We start from the raw sequence: 12,382 nt of genomic DNA, 5'->3' as shown, positions 1-12,382 counted from the left end.
ATCTAAGGCTGTAATGACCTTGTTTTGAAAGCTACTTGGACTGTTTACCTTCTAGTCCAACCATATTTGCTTTTGCTTCATTCTGACGTAGTTACCGCCACAGATATCCATCCAGTCACACTAGCGCTGAAGCCTTGCTAACTTGTGCAAATACTGGGAAACCTTCAGTCTGCCTAAATCCAGGGACTTGGCAAACTTAGTCTGTGAAGGGCCAGACAGTAAACATCTTTGTCCTGTGTGTGTGTGTGTGTGTGTGTGTGTGTGTGTGTGTGTGGTGTGTGCACGTACAGTTGACTCTTTAACAATGTGGGGGTTAGGGGTACTGATCTCCCTGGCAGTTGAAAATTTGTGTATAACTTTTGATTCCCCAAACACTTAACTACTAATAGCTGACTGTTCACCAGGAGGCTTATTGATAACATAAGCAGTCAATTAACATATATTTTATTATATGGATACACCATATTCTTACAATGAAGTAAGCTAGAGAAAACAAAATGTTATTTAAAATCATAAGGGAGAAAAAATATTTACTATTCATTAAGTGGAAGTGGACTATTATAAAGGTCTTCATCCATCTTGTCTTCATGTTGATTAGGCTGAAAAGGAGTAGGAAGAGGAGGTTGTTGGTTTTGCTGTCTCAGGGTGGTAGGGGCAGAAGAAAGTCCACATGTGAGTGGACCTATGCAGTTAAAAACTGAGTTGTTCAAAGGCCAGTTGGTCAACTGCTTAGATAGATAGGTAGGTAGGTAGGTAGATAGATAGATAGATGTTAGATAGATAGATAGATAGATAGATGTTAGATAGATAGATAGATAGATAGACAGACAGACAGACAGACACACACAGGTACACACATATATAAGTATTTTGGGTCCACAATCCTTTAAAAGTTATTCTTAGTTCACTGGTCATACAGAAACAAGCAACATGCAAACAAAATTCATTTAGCCCTTGGATCATAGGTTGAAAATCCCTGATCTAATGCATGCATTGTCATAGATCTTTAAGCACATTTAACATGTATTTCATTTGTGCTATTGATAAATCCATCATACACTGTAGTGTTTTCACTTCACATTTCCTTTTTGAAATTTTCACAGTCTCCCCATTATTCATCTAGATAAGGCATAGACCCCTTATTGATGACTTCAAAACACTTTCTTAACCAGTTTCACTTTCCCCACTATTAATTTCTTAACTATGCCTTTTCCCAGATGTTCAACAAAGCAGCTCAATATGCCATAAGCCACCTACATGGAATCACTTGTCATAGTATAGATCCCTAGGCCCAGTTAAGCACATGAAAGAGAATTGTAGGGCCCACAAACAGTTATTTTTAAGATGATAAGTGATTCTAATACACCTTCTGTTCTAAAAGCACTGTGTCCTATCAATGCACTTACCTCATACAAGCTTCTGAAGGGACAGTAGGCTTCCCTGAAGACTTTCCTGTAAGAGTCCCAACTCCTGGAGCAGCTTCACTCTTGGTATTCACCATAGGCCTCGCTAACATAATTCTGTCCCCATTAGTATGGAGCAAGTTACAGATATACAGCGTTGTATCTCATCTCACCATCTGACTCTCTTTTGTGTGTGTATATTATTGTGTGTGTGTTTTTTTTTTATGTAAAGAGAGTTCCAAGCCCATGTGCAGAAATAAGCCTTGCTGCAAATTATTCCATAATTAGGGATGGCTTCTATCCAAATATAGAAGAAAACCTGCTTCAAAATAGCAATATAAAAAGAAATCTGTCTAATTCTGGGAAAATGTTAGACTACGTTGGCCAGAATCCTTATCCATCCAAACAATAAAAGATTCTGTGAAAAATAATTATATCATTTTCAACAATTGTCCAAGCTTGTAATAAAGAAAAGGAAACCTGTAGGATCTAAAAATGGAGAAGAGTATTGTAATTCACAGCAGTAGGAACAGGAACTGATGATGGTCATGGCGGGCCTGGAGCATCATCAGGGCACCATGAGAAGGGGAGCTGGAAGAAGAAATCATCACACACCTGGAAAAGCAAAGACCAAAACCGCAGGGAGAGAAGACTAACAAATTCCACCTGCTTGTTCAGTGACACAGCAGTAAATTTGCCTCCTTCCAGTCCTAGCCAAGAATTAAATTGTTCTGTGAAAAACATAACTCTTTACAATCTAATTCTAAATTTGAGATCAGAATTTACACTAACTATAAAATGTAGAAAAATCCAAACTGAAAAGCACATTTCTGATATGGTTTGGATCTGTGTCCCCACCCAAATCTCATGTTCAATTGTAATCCTCAATATTGGAGGTGGGGCCTGTTGGGAGTGGATTGGATCATGGAAGTGGATCCTTTATGAATGGTTTAGCACCTTCCATTTAGTGCTGTTCTCGTGATACAGTTCTCACAAGATCTATTGTTCAAACGTGTGGCATCTTCTCCCACTTCCTCCTGCTCCAGCTATGTAAGACATGCCTGCTTCCCCTTTGCCTTTTGCCACTATTGTAAAATTCCTAAGCCCTCCCCAGCCATGCTTCTTGTACAGCCTGTGGATCCCTGGGGTAATTAAACCTCTTTTCTCTATAAATTATGCAGTATCAGGTAGTTCTTTATAGCAGTACAACTAATACAATCTCCTAAATATATAACAAAGCAAAGAAAAAATAAGAGACAGATAAAAATCACTCAAAAGTTATAGAATTTTTTGGAGTAATTGGATAACCTTTGGAAAAGTACCCAATATTCAACACAGAGAGCTGAGGAGATCGGGGAAAACTCAAATAATTAGAATTTTCAGAAAAAAAAAAAGAAATGATAGAACCATGAATCTTAAAATCTAAAAGCATTCCACGTTTCATGTTTTGAGCAGAATGAAAAATGCCATAATTAAATAAAACTGTAAAACACTAAAGACAAATGAAGTAACCCTAAAAACTCCCAGAAAGAAATAAAAGATTACATACAAAACAACAGTAATTAGAGTGATGAAAGTCTTCTTAATTATAGCAGAAGAGGCAAGAAATGCATAAAGTAATATTTTCAGTGTTGTGGTAGAGAGTAACTGAACTATCATTGAATGGGAGTAAAATAGAGAAAATTTTGATGAATCAGAGATTAAAAAAGAAATCAAAGTATATGTTATTCTATGAACAAGGTTCCAAGTATATACTTCAGGAAGAGGAGAAGAAGAAAGTTGAATTCAGAGAACAGCAAGATACAAGAAACAATATTATCTATCTACCAATCTATCATATATATATATATATATATATATATATATATATAAATACACACACACACACATACACACATACATACACATGCATATATAAACAATAGTGTTTAAACAATAGTTTATATATACGAATATGAATACTATTGTTTATGTGTGTGTGTATATATATATACACAATAATTTATATATACACACACATACACACACTAATTTGAGGACTATTGAAATCTGACCAATACTAGAAAATAATAATTGATAGTAAGGCAATTTTTATTAAATACTGATGTGATATTCATATTATTTAATAACTAGCTTGAAATTTAGACTAAAGTTAAAATATAAATCAAAATTTGAAATATATATTACTTTTGATTCTGTAACTAATGCATTATTCAAACATGCTTACCAAGTGATATAATTTATAATGCAAATCATTTATCAATAATCCAAATAATTTCCAAATCATTTGCTAAGTTTTAGAAATTACTTCTATGACTCGTTTGAAGAACCTTTTGCCTGCTGGATATTGTTTCCATTTGTGCCATGATTTTTAAGTAACATGGACCTCTTTTACTGAACCCATACCAATTACATTGGTAGTTATTACATAATAATTTTAAGAAAAAGTTATCTTAAAATCAATGACATTGTTGATGCTGTTTTCTCCTCTCTCTGCTTTTGGTGAACTACAAAGAAAAATAAAGTCCAAACACACCCAGAAAGGAACAAGACATTACCTATAAAACAACAGTTTAACAGTTGGGAAGTCTTCATCAGTTTTATAACAGTTATAATACTGTCAAAGAACTTTATATAATCATATCTCCATTTTTGACCAAGTCATGAAAATCATGGGTTGGATTTCCATTTAGTTCTGCAAACTAGATGACACGTGGTATAGGCAGATAATTAAGAAAATGAGCACAGTTGTTGGGCTGATAATTATAGCTCTACCATGGAAATGTGAAATGACACCAAACTGTTTCAGTTTCTTCACTGGAAAATGGAGTTGATGATGAAAATTATATCATTCTGGAGCGGTTCCAAGATGGCCAAATAGAAACAGCTCCAGAGTGGAGTTGCCAGCAAGAACAATGCAGAGGGTGAGTGCCTACTGCATTTCCAAACAAATTTTCACTGCCCACAGACTAGGAGATTCCTGGCCTAAAAAGCACCATGAGTTTTCAGCACAGCTGTTTTAGCCAGTGCCAGCTTGGCACACAGAAACTCACACAAATCTGGGCGGCCATTTCAACTGATGCCTGGAATGCCTGGGAGACAGAGCTACCCATTCAACTGAAAGGGAAGAGGCAGGAACAGGGAGCCAGGTGATCTGGCTTGGTGAGTACCACCCCCACAAAACAAGCAATCTGAAATGATCTGGACTGAGAGTTTCCCAGCAAGCACAGCTGGACCCAGGATGATCCAGCTCAGAGCAGGGAATGGCAACCACCACTACTGAGGCAGTCCGTCACTACCGAGGCAGTTCACCCAGCAGCTGGGCAGAGCCTGTGGCAGCTCAACAATGCCTCTGCTGGCAGACTGTGACTAGACTACTCCATGCTGGCAAGGCATCTATGAAAAAAGGCAGCAGCATGCCAGGAACTTATAAATAAAGCCCCACCTTCCCAGGACAAAGCACCTGGGAAAAAAGGCGGTTGTGAGTTCTGCTGCAGCAGACTTAAAAGTACCTGCCCAGCATCTCTGCACATAACAATGGAGCTCCCAGCACAGCACTTGAGCTCCTATAAGAGACACACTGTCTCCTCAAGCAGCTACCCGACCCCCATATACCTAAAGAGACATCTTATAAAGTAGAGCTCAGGCCAACATCTGGCTGGTACCCTTCTGGGATGAAGATAACAGAAGAAGAAACTGGCAGCAACCCTTACTGTTCTGCAGCCCCTGTGGGAGATCCACATGCAAGAAGGGTCTGGAGTGGACTGCCAGCAGTCCTACAGCAGAGGGGCCTGACTGTTAGAAGGAAAACTAAGAAACAGAAAAAAATAACTTCATCATCAACAAAAAGGATGTCCACTAACAGACACCATCTGAAAGTCACCAACTACAAAGACCACAGATAGATAAAGCCACTAAGATGGGAAGAAACCAGTGCAAAAATGATGAAAACACCCAAAACCAGAAGGCCTCTCCTCCTACAAAGGATCACAACTCCTCAACATCTAGGGATCAAAGCGGGATGGAGAATGAATCTGATGAATTGACAGATATAAGCTTCAGAGGGTAGGTAATAACAAACTTCTCAGAGCTAAAAGAACATGGGCTAACCCAATGCAAAGAAACTAAGAACCTAGAAAAAAAGGTTAGATGAGAAGCTAACTAGAATAAATAGCTTAGAGAAGAATATAAATGACTTGATGCAGCTGAAAAACACAGCACAAGAACTTCGTGAAGCATACACAAGTTTCAGTAGCTGAATTGATCAAACACAAGAAAGGATATCAGAGATTGAAGATCAATTCAAAGAAATAAAACAAGAAGGGAAGATTAGAGAAAAATGAGTGGAAAAAAAATGATCAAAGCCTCTAAGAAATATGGGATTATGTGAAAATATCTAATCTACATTTGATAGGTGTACCTGAATGTGATGGAGAGAATGAATCGAAGCTGGAAAACACTCTACAGGATATTATGCAGAAGAACTTCCCCAGTCTAGCAAGCCAGGCCACCATTCAAGTCCAGGAAATACAGAGAACACCACAAAGATATTCCTCAAGAAGAGCAACCCCAAGGCACATAATTTTCAGATTCACGAGGGTTGAAATGAAGGAAAAAATGCCAAGGGTAGCCAGAGAAAAAGGTCAGGTAACCCACAAAGGGAATCCCATCAGACTCACAGCTGATCTCTCTGCAGAAACACTACAAGCCAGAAGAGAGTGGGGGCCAATATTCAACATCCTTAAAGAAAAGAACTTTCAGTCTAGAATTTCATATCCAGCCAAACTAAGCTTCATAAGTGAAAGAGAAAGAAACTCCTTTATTGACAAGCAATTGCTGAGAGATTTCGTCACCACCAGTCCTGCCTTAAAAGAGTTCCTGAAAGAAGCACTAAACAAAGAAAGGAACAACCAGCCACTCCAAAAATGTACCAAATGGTAAAGACCATCAACACTATGAACAAAATGTGTCAACTAACCAGCAAAACATCCAGCTAGCATCAAAATGGCAGGATCAAATTCACATATAACAATATTAACCTTAAATGTAAAGGGGATAAATGCCTCAATCAAAAGACAGAGAATGGCAAATTGGATAAAAAGTCAAGACCGATTGGTATGCTATATTTAGGAAACCAATCTCATGTGCAAGGACACACATAGGCTCAAAATAAAGGGATGGAGGAAGATTTATCAAGCAAATAGAGAGCAAAAAGGAAGCAGGACTTGCAATCCTAGTCTCTGATAAAATGGACTTCAAACCAACAAAGATCAAAAGAAACAAAGCAGGGCATTACATAATGGTAAAAGGGTCAATACATCAAGAAGAGCTAATGATCCTAAATATATACGCACCCAATACAGGAGCACCCAGGTACATAAGGCAAGTTCTTAATGACTTACAAAGAGAATTAGACTACCACACAATTATAGCGGGAGACTTTAACACCCCATTGTCAATATTAGACAGATCAACCAGACAGAAAATTAACAAGGATATCCAGGACTTGAACTCAGACCTGGACCAAGCAAACCTAATAGACATTTACAGAACTCCCCACCCCGAATCCACAGAATATACATTCTTCTCAGCACCACATCACACCTACTCTAAAACTGACCACATAATTGGGAGTAAATCACTCCTCAGCAAATGCAAAAGAACAGAAATCATAACAGTCTCTCAGACCACAGTGCAATCAAGTTAGAACTCGGGATTAAAAACTAACTCAGAACTGCACAGTTTCATGGAAACTGAACAACTGACTCCTAAATGTTGACTGGATAAACAATGAAAAGAAGGGAGAAATAAAGATGTTCTTTGAAACCAAAGAGAACAAAGACACAACATACCAGGATCTCTGGTACACATTTAAAGCAGTGTCTAGAGGAAAATTTATAGCAATAATGCCCACATGAGAAGCAAGGAAAGATCCAAAATAGACACACTATTGTCAAAATTGAAAGAGCTACAGGAGCAAGATTAAAAAACTCAAAAGGTAGCAGAAGACAAGAAATAAGTGAGATCAGAGCAGAACTGAAGGAAATGGAGATGCAAAAAACCCTTCAAAAAATCAATAAATGCAGGAGCTGCTTTTTGAAAAGATCAACAAAATAGACTGCTAGCCAGATTAATAAAAAAGAAAAGGGAGAACAATCAAATAGATGCAATAAAAACAATAAAGGGGATATCACCACTGATTCCACAGAAATACAGGTTTACTGGTTTATGTGCATAGAGTTGTTTGTAGTAATCTACCATCAGAGATAACTACAAACAACTCTATGCACATAAACCAGTATACTGGAAGTAATGGATAAATTTCTGGACACTTTCACCCTCCCAAGCCTAAACCAGGAAGAAATTGAAACCGTGACTAGGCCAATAACAAGGGCTGAAGTTGAGGCAGCAATTAATAGCCTACCAATCAAAAAATGTCCAGGTTTAGATGGGTTCATAGCTGAATTCTACCAGACGTACAAAGAGGAGATGGTACCATTCCTTCTGAAACTATTCCAAACAATACAAAAACAGGGAATCCTTCCCAAATCATTTTATGACACTAACATCATCCTGATACCAAAACCCGGCAGAGACTCAACAAAAAAAGAAAACTTCAGGCCAATATCAATGATGAACATCGATGCAAAAATCCTCAATAAAATACTGGCAAACAGAATTCAACAGCACATCAAAAAGCTTATCCATCATGATCAAGTAGGCTTCATTCCAGAGATGCAAGGCTGGTTCAACATAGGCAAGTCTATAAACGTAATCCACCACATAAACAGAACCAAAGATAAAAACCACATGATTATCTCAATAGATGCAGAAAAGGCCTTCAACAGAATTAGACAGCACTTTATGCTAAAAACTCTCACTAAACTAGGTATCGAAGGAACATATCTCAAAACAATAAAAGCTATTTACGACAAACCTATAGCCAATATCATACTGAAAGGGCAAAAACTGGAAGCATTTCCTTTGAAATCTGGCACTAGAAAAGGATGCCCTTTCTCACTACTCCTATTTAATATAGTATTGGATGTTCCAGCCAGAGTAATTAGGCAAGAAAAAAAAAAAAAACGGTATTCAGTTAGGAAAAGAGGAAGTCAAATTGTCTCTATTTGCAGATGACATGATTGTATATTTAGAAGATGCCATCATCTCAGCCCAAAATCTCCTTAAACTGATAGCAACTTCAGCAAAGTCTTAGGATACAAAATCAATGTGCAGAAATCACAAGCATTCCTATACACCAATAACAGACAGAGAGCCATCGTGAGCAAACTCCCGTTCACAACTGCTACAAAGAGAATAAAATACCTAAGAATACAACTAACAAAGGATGTAAAGGACCTCTTTAAGGAGAACTACAAACCACTGCTCAAGGAAATAAGAGAGGACACAAACAGATGGAGAAACATTTCATGTTCATGGTTAGGAAGAATCAATATCGTGAAAATGGCCATACTGCCCAAAGTAATTTATAGATTCAATGCTATCCCCATAAAGCTACAAATGACCTTCTTCACAGAACTGGAAAAAGCTACCTTAAACTTCATATGGAAGCAAAAGAGAGCCCGTATAGCCAAGACAATCCTAAGGAAAAAGAACAAAGCCAGAGGCATCACGCTACCTGATTTCAAACTATACCACAAGGCCATAGTAATCAAAACAGCATGGTACTGGTACCAAAACAGAGATATAGATCAATAGAACAGAACAGAGGCCCTGGAGGCAATGCCACACATCTACAACAATCTGATCTATGACAAACCTGTCAAAAACAAGCAATAGGGAAAGTATTCCATGTTTAATAAATGGTGTTGGGAAAACTGGCTAGCCGTGTGCAAAAAGCAGAAACTGGACCCCTTCCTGACACCTTACACTAAACTCCAGATGGATTAAAGACTTAAACATAAGTCCTAACACCATAAAAGCCCTGGAGGAAAACTAGGTGAAACCATTTATGACATAGGCATAGACAAGGACTTCATGACTAAAACACCAAAAGCATTGGCAACAAAAGCCAAAATAGACAAATGGGACCTAATTGAACTCCAGAGGTTCTGCACAGCAAAAGAAAAATCATTAGAGTCAACTGGCAACCAACAGAATGGGAAAAAAGTTTTGCAATCTACCGATCTGACAAAGGGCTAATATCCAGAATCTACAAAGAACAAAAACAGATTTACAAGAAAAACAAACCCATCCAAAAGTGGGTGAAGGATATGAACAAACACTTTTCAAAAGAAGACAAATATGCGGCCAACAAACATATGAAAAAATGCCATCACCACCGGTCATTAGAGAAATGCAAATAGAAACCACATTGAGATACCATCTCACACCAGTTAGAATGCAATCATTAAAAAAATCTGGAGACAACAGATGCTGGAGAGGATGTGGAGAAATAGGAACACCTTTACAATGTTGGTGGGAGTGTAAATTAGTTCAATCATTGTGGAAGACAGTGTGGTGATTCCTTAAGGATCTAGAAATAGAAATTCCATTTGACCCAGCAATCCCATTACTGGAAATATACCCAAAGGATTATAAATCTTTCTATTATAAAGACACATGCACACGTGTGTTTATAGTGGCACTGTTTACAATAGCAAAGACCTAGAACCAACCCAAATGCCCATTAACAATAGACTGGACAAGGAATATGTGGCACATGTACATCATGGAATACTATGCAGCCATAAAAACTGATGAGTTTGTGTCCTTTGTAGGGACATGGATGAATCTGGAAGCCATCATTCTCAACAAACTGACACAAGAACAGAAAATCAAACTCCACATGTTCTCACTCATAGGTGGGTGATGAACAATGAGAACACATGGACACAGGAAAGGGGAGCATCACACACTGGGGTCTGTTGTGGGGGGCCAAGGGAGGGACAGCAGGGGTAGATGGGGAGGTCAGAGAGGGATAACATGGAGAGAAATGCCAGATGTAGGTGATGAGGGGATGGAGGCACCAAACTACATTACCATGTGTGTACCTATGCAACAATCCTGCATGATCTGCACACGTACCCTAGAACCTAAAGTACAATAAATAAGGGAAAATTATATCATTCTAACAAGTTAGTATGCATTAACAATTATGCCTCACACAGGGCAAATGTCACATATAAGCATTAGTTCTTTTTGTGGTAATGGACATGAGGTTAATATTAATGATAGATGAATATTTGAGCATTTTTAATGAACCAGTACAGTGCAATTAAATGGAAGTAAAATATAACAGGAAGCTGCGTCTTTCCTGTTTGAAGGGCCAAGCCACCCCAAGTTGTCCTTTGGTTCCTGTGATCTTACTCTCGTTGCTGGCATGTTCACTATGCCAGTGGACACCACAGTGCCTGACCAGAGACAGCAGTAGCTCTTTAATATCAGCCATGGGCTTTCCTGGTCTCTCTCAGAATCTCTAGAACCAGACATGTTAGGCATTAGTTCCCCAGGGGTGGCAGCTCTGCTGTCAATCTGCCTTGTCCTGTACTGACTGGGCTCTTTCTGACAATGCAGACTTACGAACGTGGGAGGTGCAGGATCACCAGTAAAGTGGCTGGTGCTGGGACATAACCTGGCTTTTGGGGACCAGATGTGTCCCATGCTTGGGGAATTAAAATGGCAATGGCTAGGAAGTAAGAATTTTAACGTACTGTCTGCAAAGGCACTGAACAATCAGAATGAATTGGCCTTGGAAGGAAATCAGGAAATCATTGCAATACTGAGCCAAAAGAAAAATTGTGGCTGCTACCTACTCTTCTCAAACCATCCTCTCATATTTTAAACCAAGTAGAAAAGAGCTGATTAAAAATGCTCTATAATGAAAACAGATGACTGTGTATTTTGCCTTCTGTTGCATAATCTCTTTTGTATGCCATTGTCCACCCTCATAAACTCACCTGACAGGTGACCAGTGAACTGAGAACTCTAGGTTGATTGGATGTAACTGTTCCTGCTGCAGGGTCTTAAAACAGGCAAAGCAAAATTAGACTTTTAATTTAATATTTTGTTAATTGTTGATAGGAATTCTTTGCATTCATGTTTTTCCTTCCAACTTCTACTTAGGTTAAAGGGGTACATGTGCAGATTTGTAACATGGGTAACTAGCATGTTGTGGAGATTTGATATACAGATTATTTCATGAGGCAGGTAATGAGCATAATACCCAAAAGGTAGTTTTTCAGTCCTCACCCTTCTCCCACTCTTAACCCTCAAGTAGGCCCCACTGTCTATTGTTCTGCTCTTTGTATACGTACCGTGTTTAGCTCACACTTGTGAGTGAGAATCTGTAGTATTTGGTTTTCTGTTCCTGTGTTAATTTCCTTAGGATAATGGTCTTCACCTGCATGCATGTTGTTGTAAAGAACATGATCTTCTTGTTCTTTATGGCTGTGTAGTAGGTCAGGCAGTATAGGCACTACTTTTTAAAAATCTAGCCAAGCATTATTTATTTATTATTATTATTATTATTATTATTTTAATCTAGCCCAACCTAGATTATGTTCATCTAGGTTGATTCTATGTGTTTGCTGTTGTGAATAATGCTGTAGTGAACATACATGCTCATGTGTCTTTATGGTAGAATAATTTATATTTCTTTGGGTATATACCCAGTAATGTAATTGGTGGGTTGAATGGTAATTCTGTTTTAAATTCTTTGAGAAATCCAAACCTTTCACAGTGGCTGAACTAATTTGCATTCCCACTAACAGTGTATAAGCACTGGGTTTTCTCCAGAACCTTGCCACCATCTGCTATTTTTTTTTTTAACTTATACTCATTCTGACAGTTGTGAGGTGGTAGTTCATTGTGGTTTTGATTTGCATTTATGTAATGATTAGTGACATTGAACATTTTTTCATATGCTTGTTGGTCACTTGTATATCTTCTTTTGAGAAGTGTCTGCTTATGTCCTTTATTCATTTTTTTAATGGTTTTTTTTTTTTTTGCTTGTAAAT

The 12,382-nt window shown here is 38.0% G+C and overlaps 1 long non-coding RNA gene across 2 annotated transcripts in view; it reads left to right on the top strand.

The window, feature by feature from the left end:
• LOC116562333 overlaps positions 1–12,382 on the top strand; it is a 311,253-nt gene that overhangs the window by 246,623 nt on the left and 52,248 nt on the right. The window lies entirely within an intron of this gene.

This window comes from Sapajus apella, unplaced genomic scaffold, assembly GCF_009761245.1.
Source record: "Sapajus apella isolate SASKATOON/1434 unplaced genomic scaffold, GSC_monkey_1.0 scaffold32, whole genome shotgun sequence".
Classification (NCBI taxonomy): domain Eukaryota; kingdom Metazoa; phylum Chordata; class Mammalia; order Primates; family Cebidae; genus Sapajus; species Sapajus apella.
The sequence above is the reverse complement of the archived record's forward strand: the minus strand, read 5'-3'. Positions and strand labels throughout refer to the sequence as shown.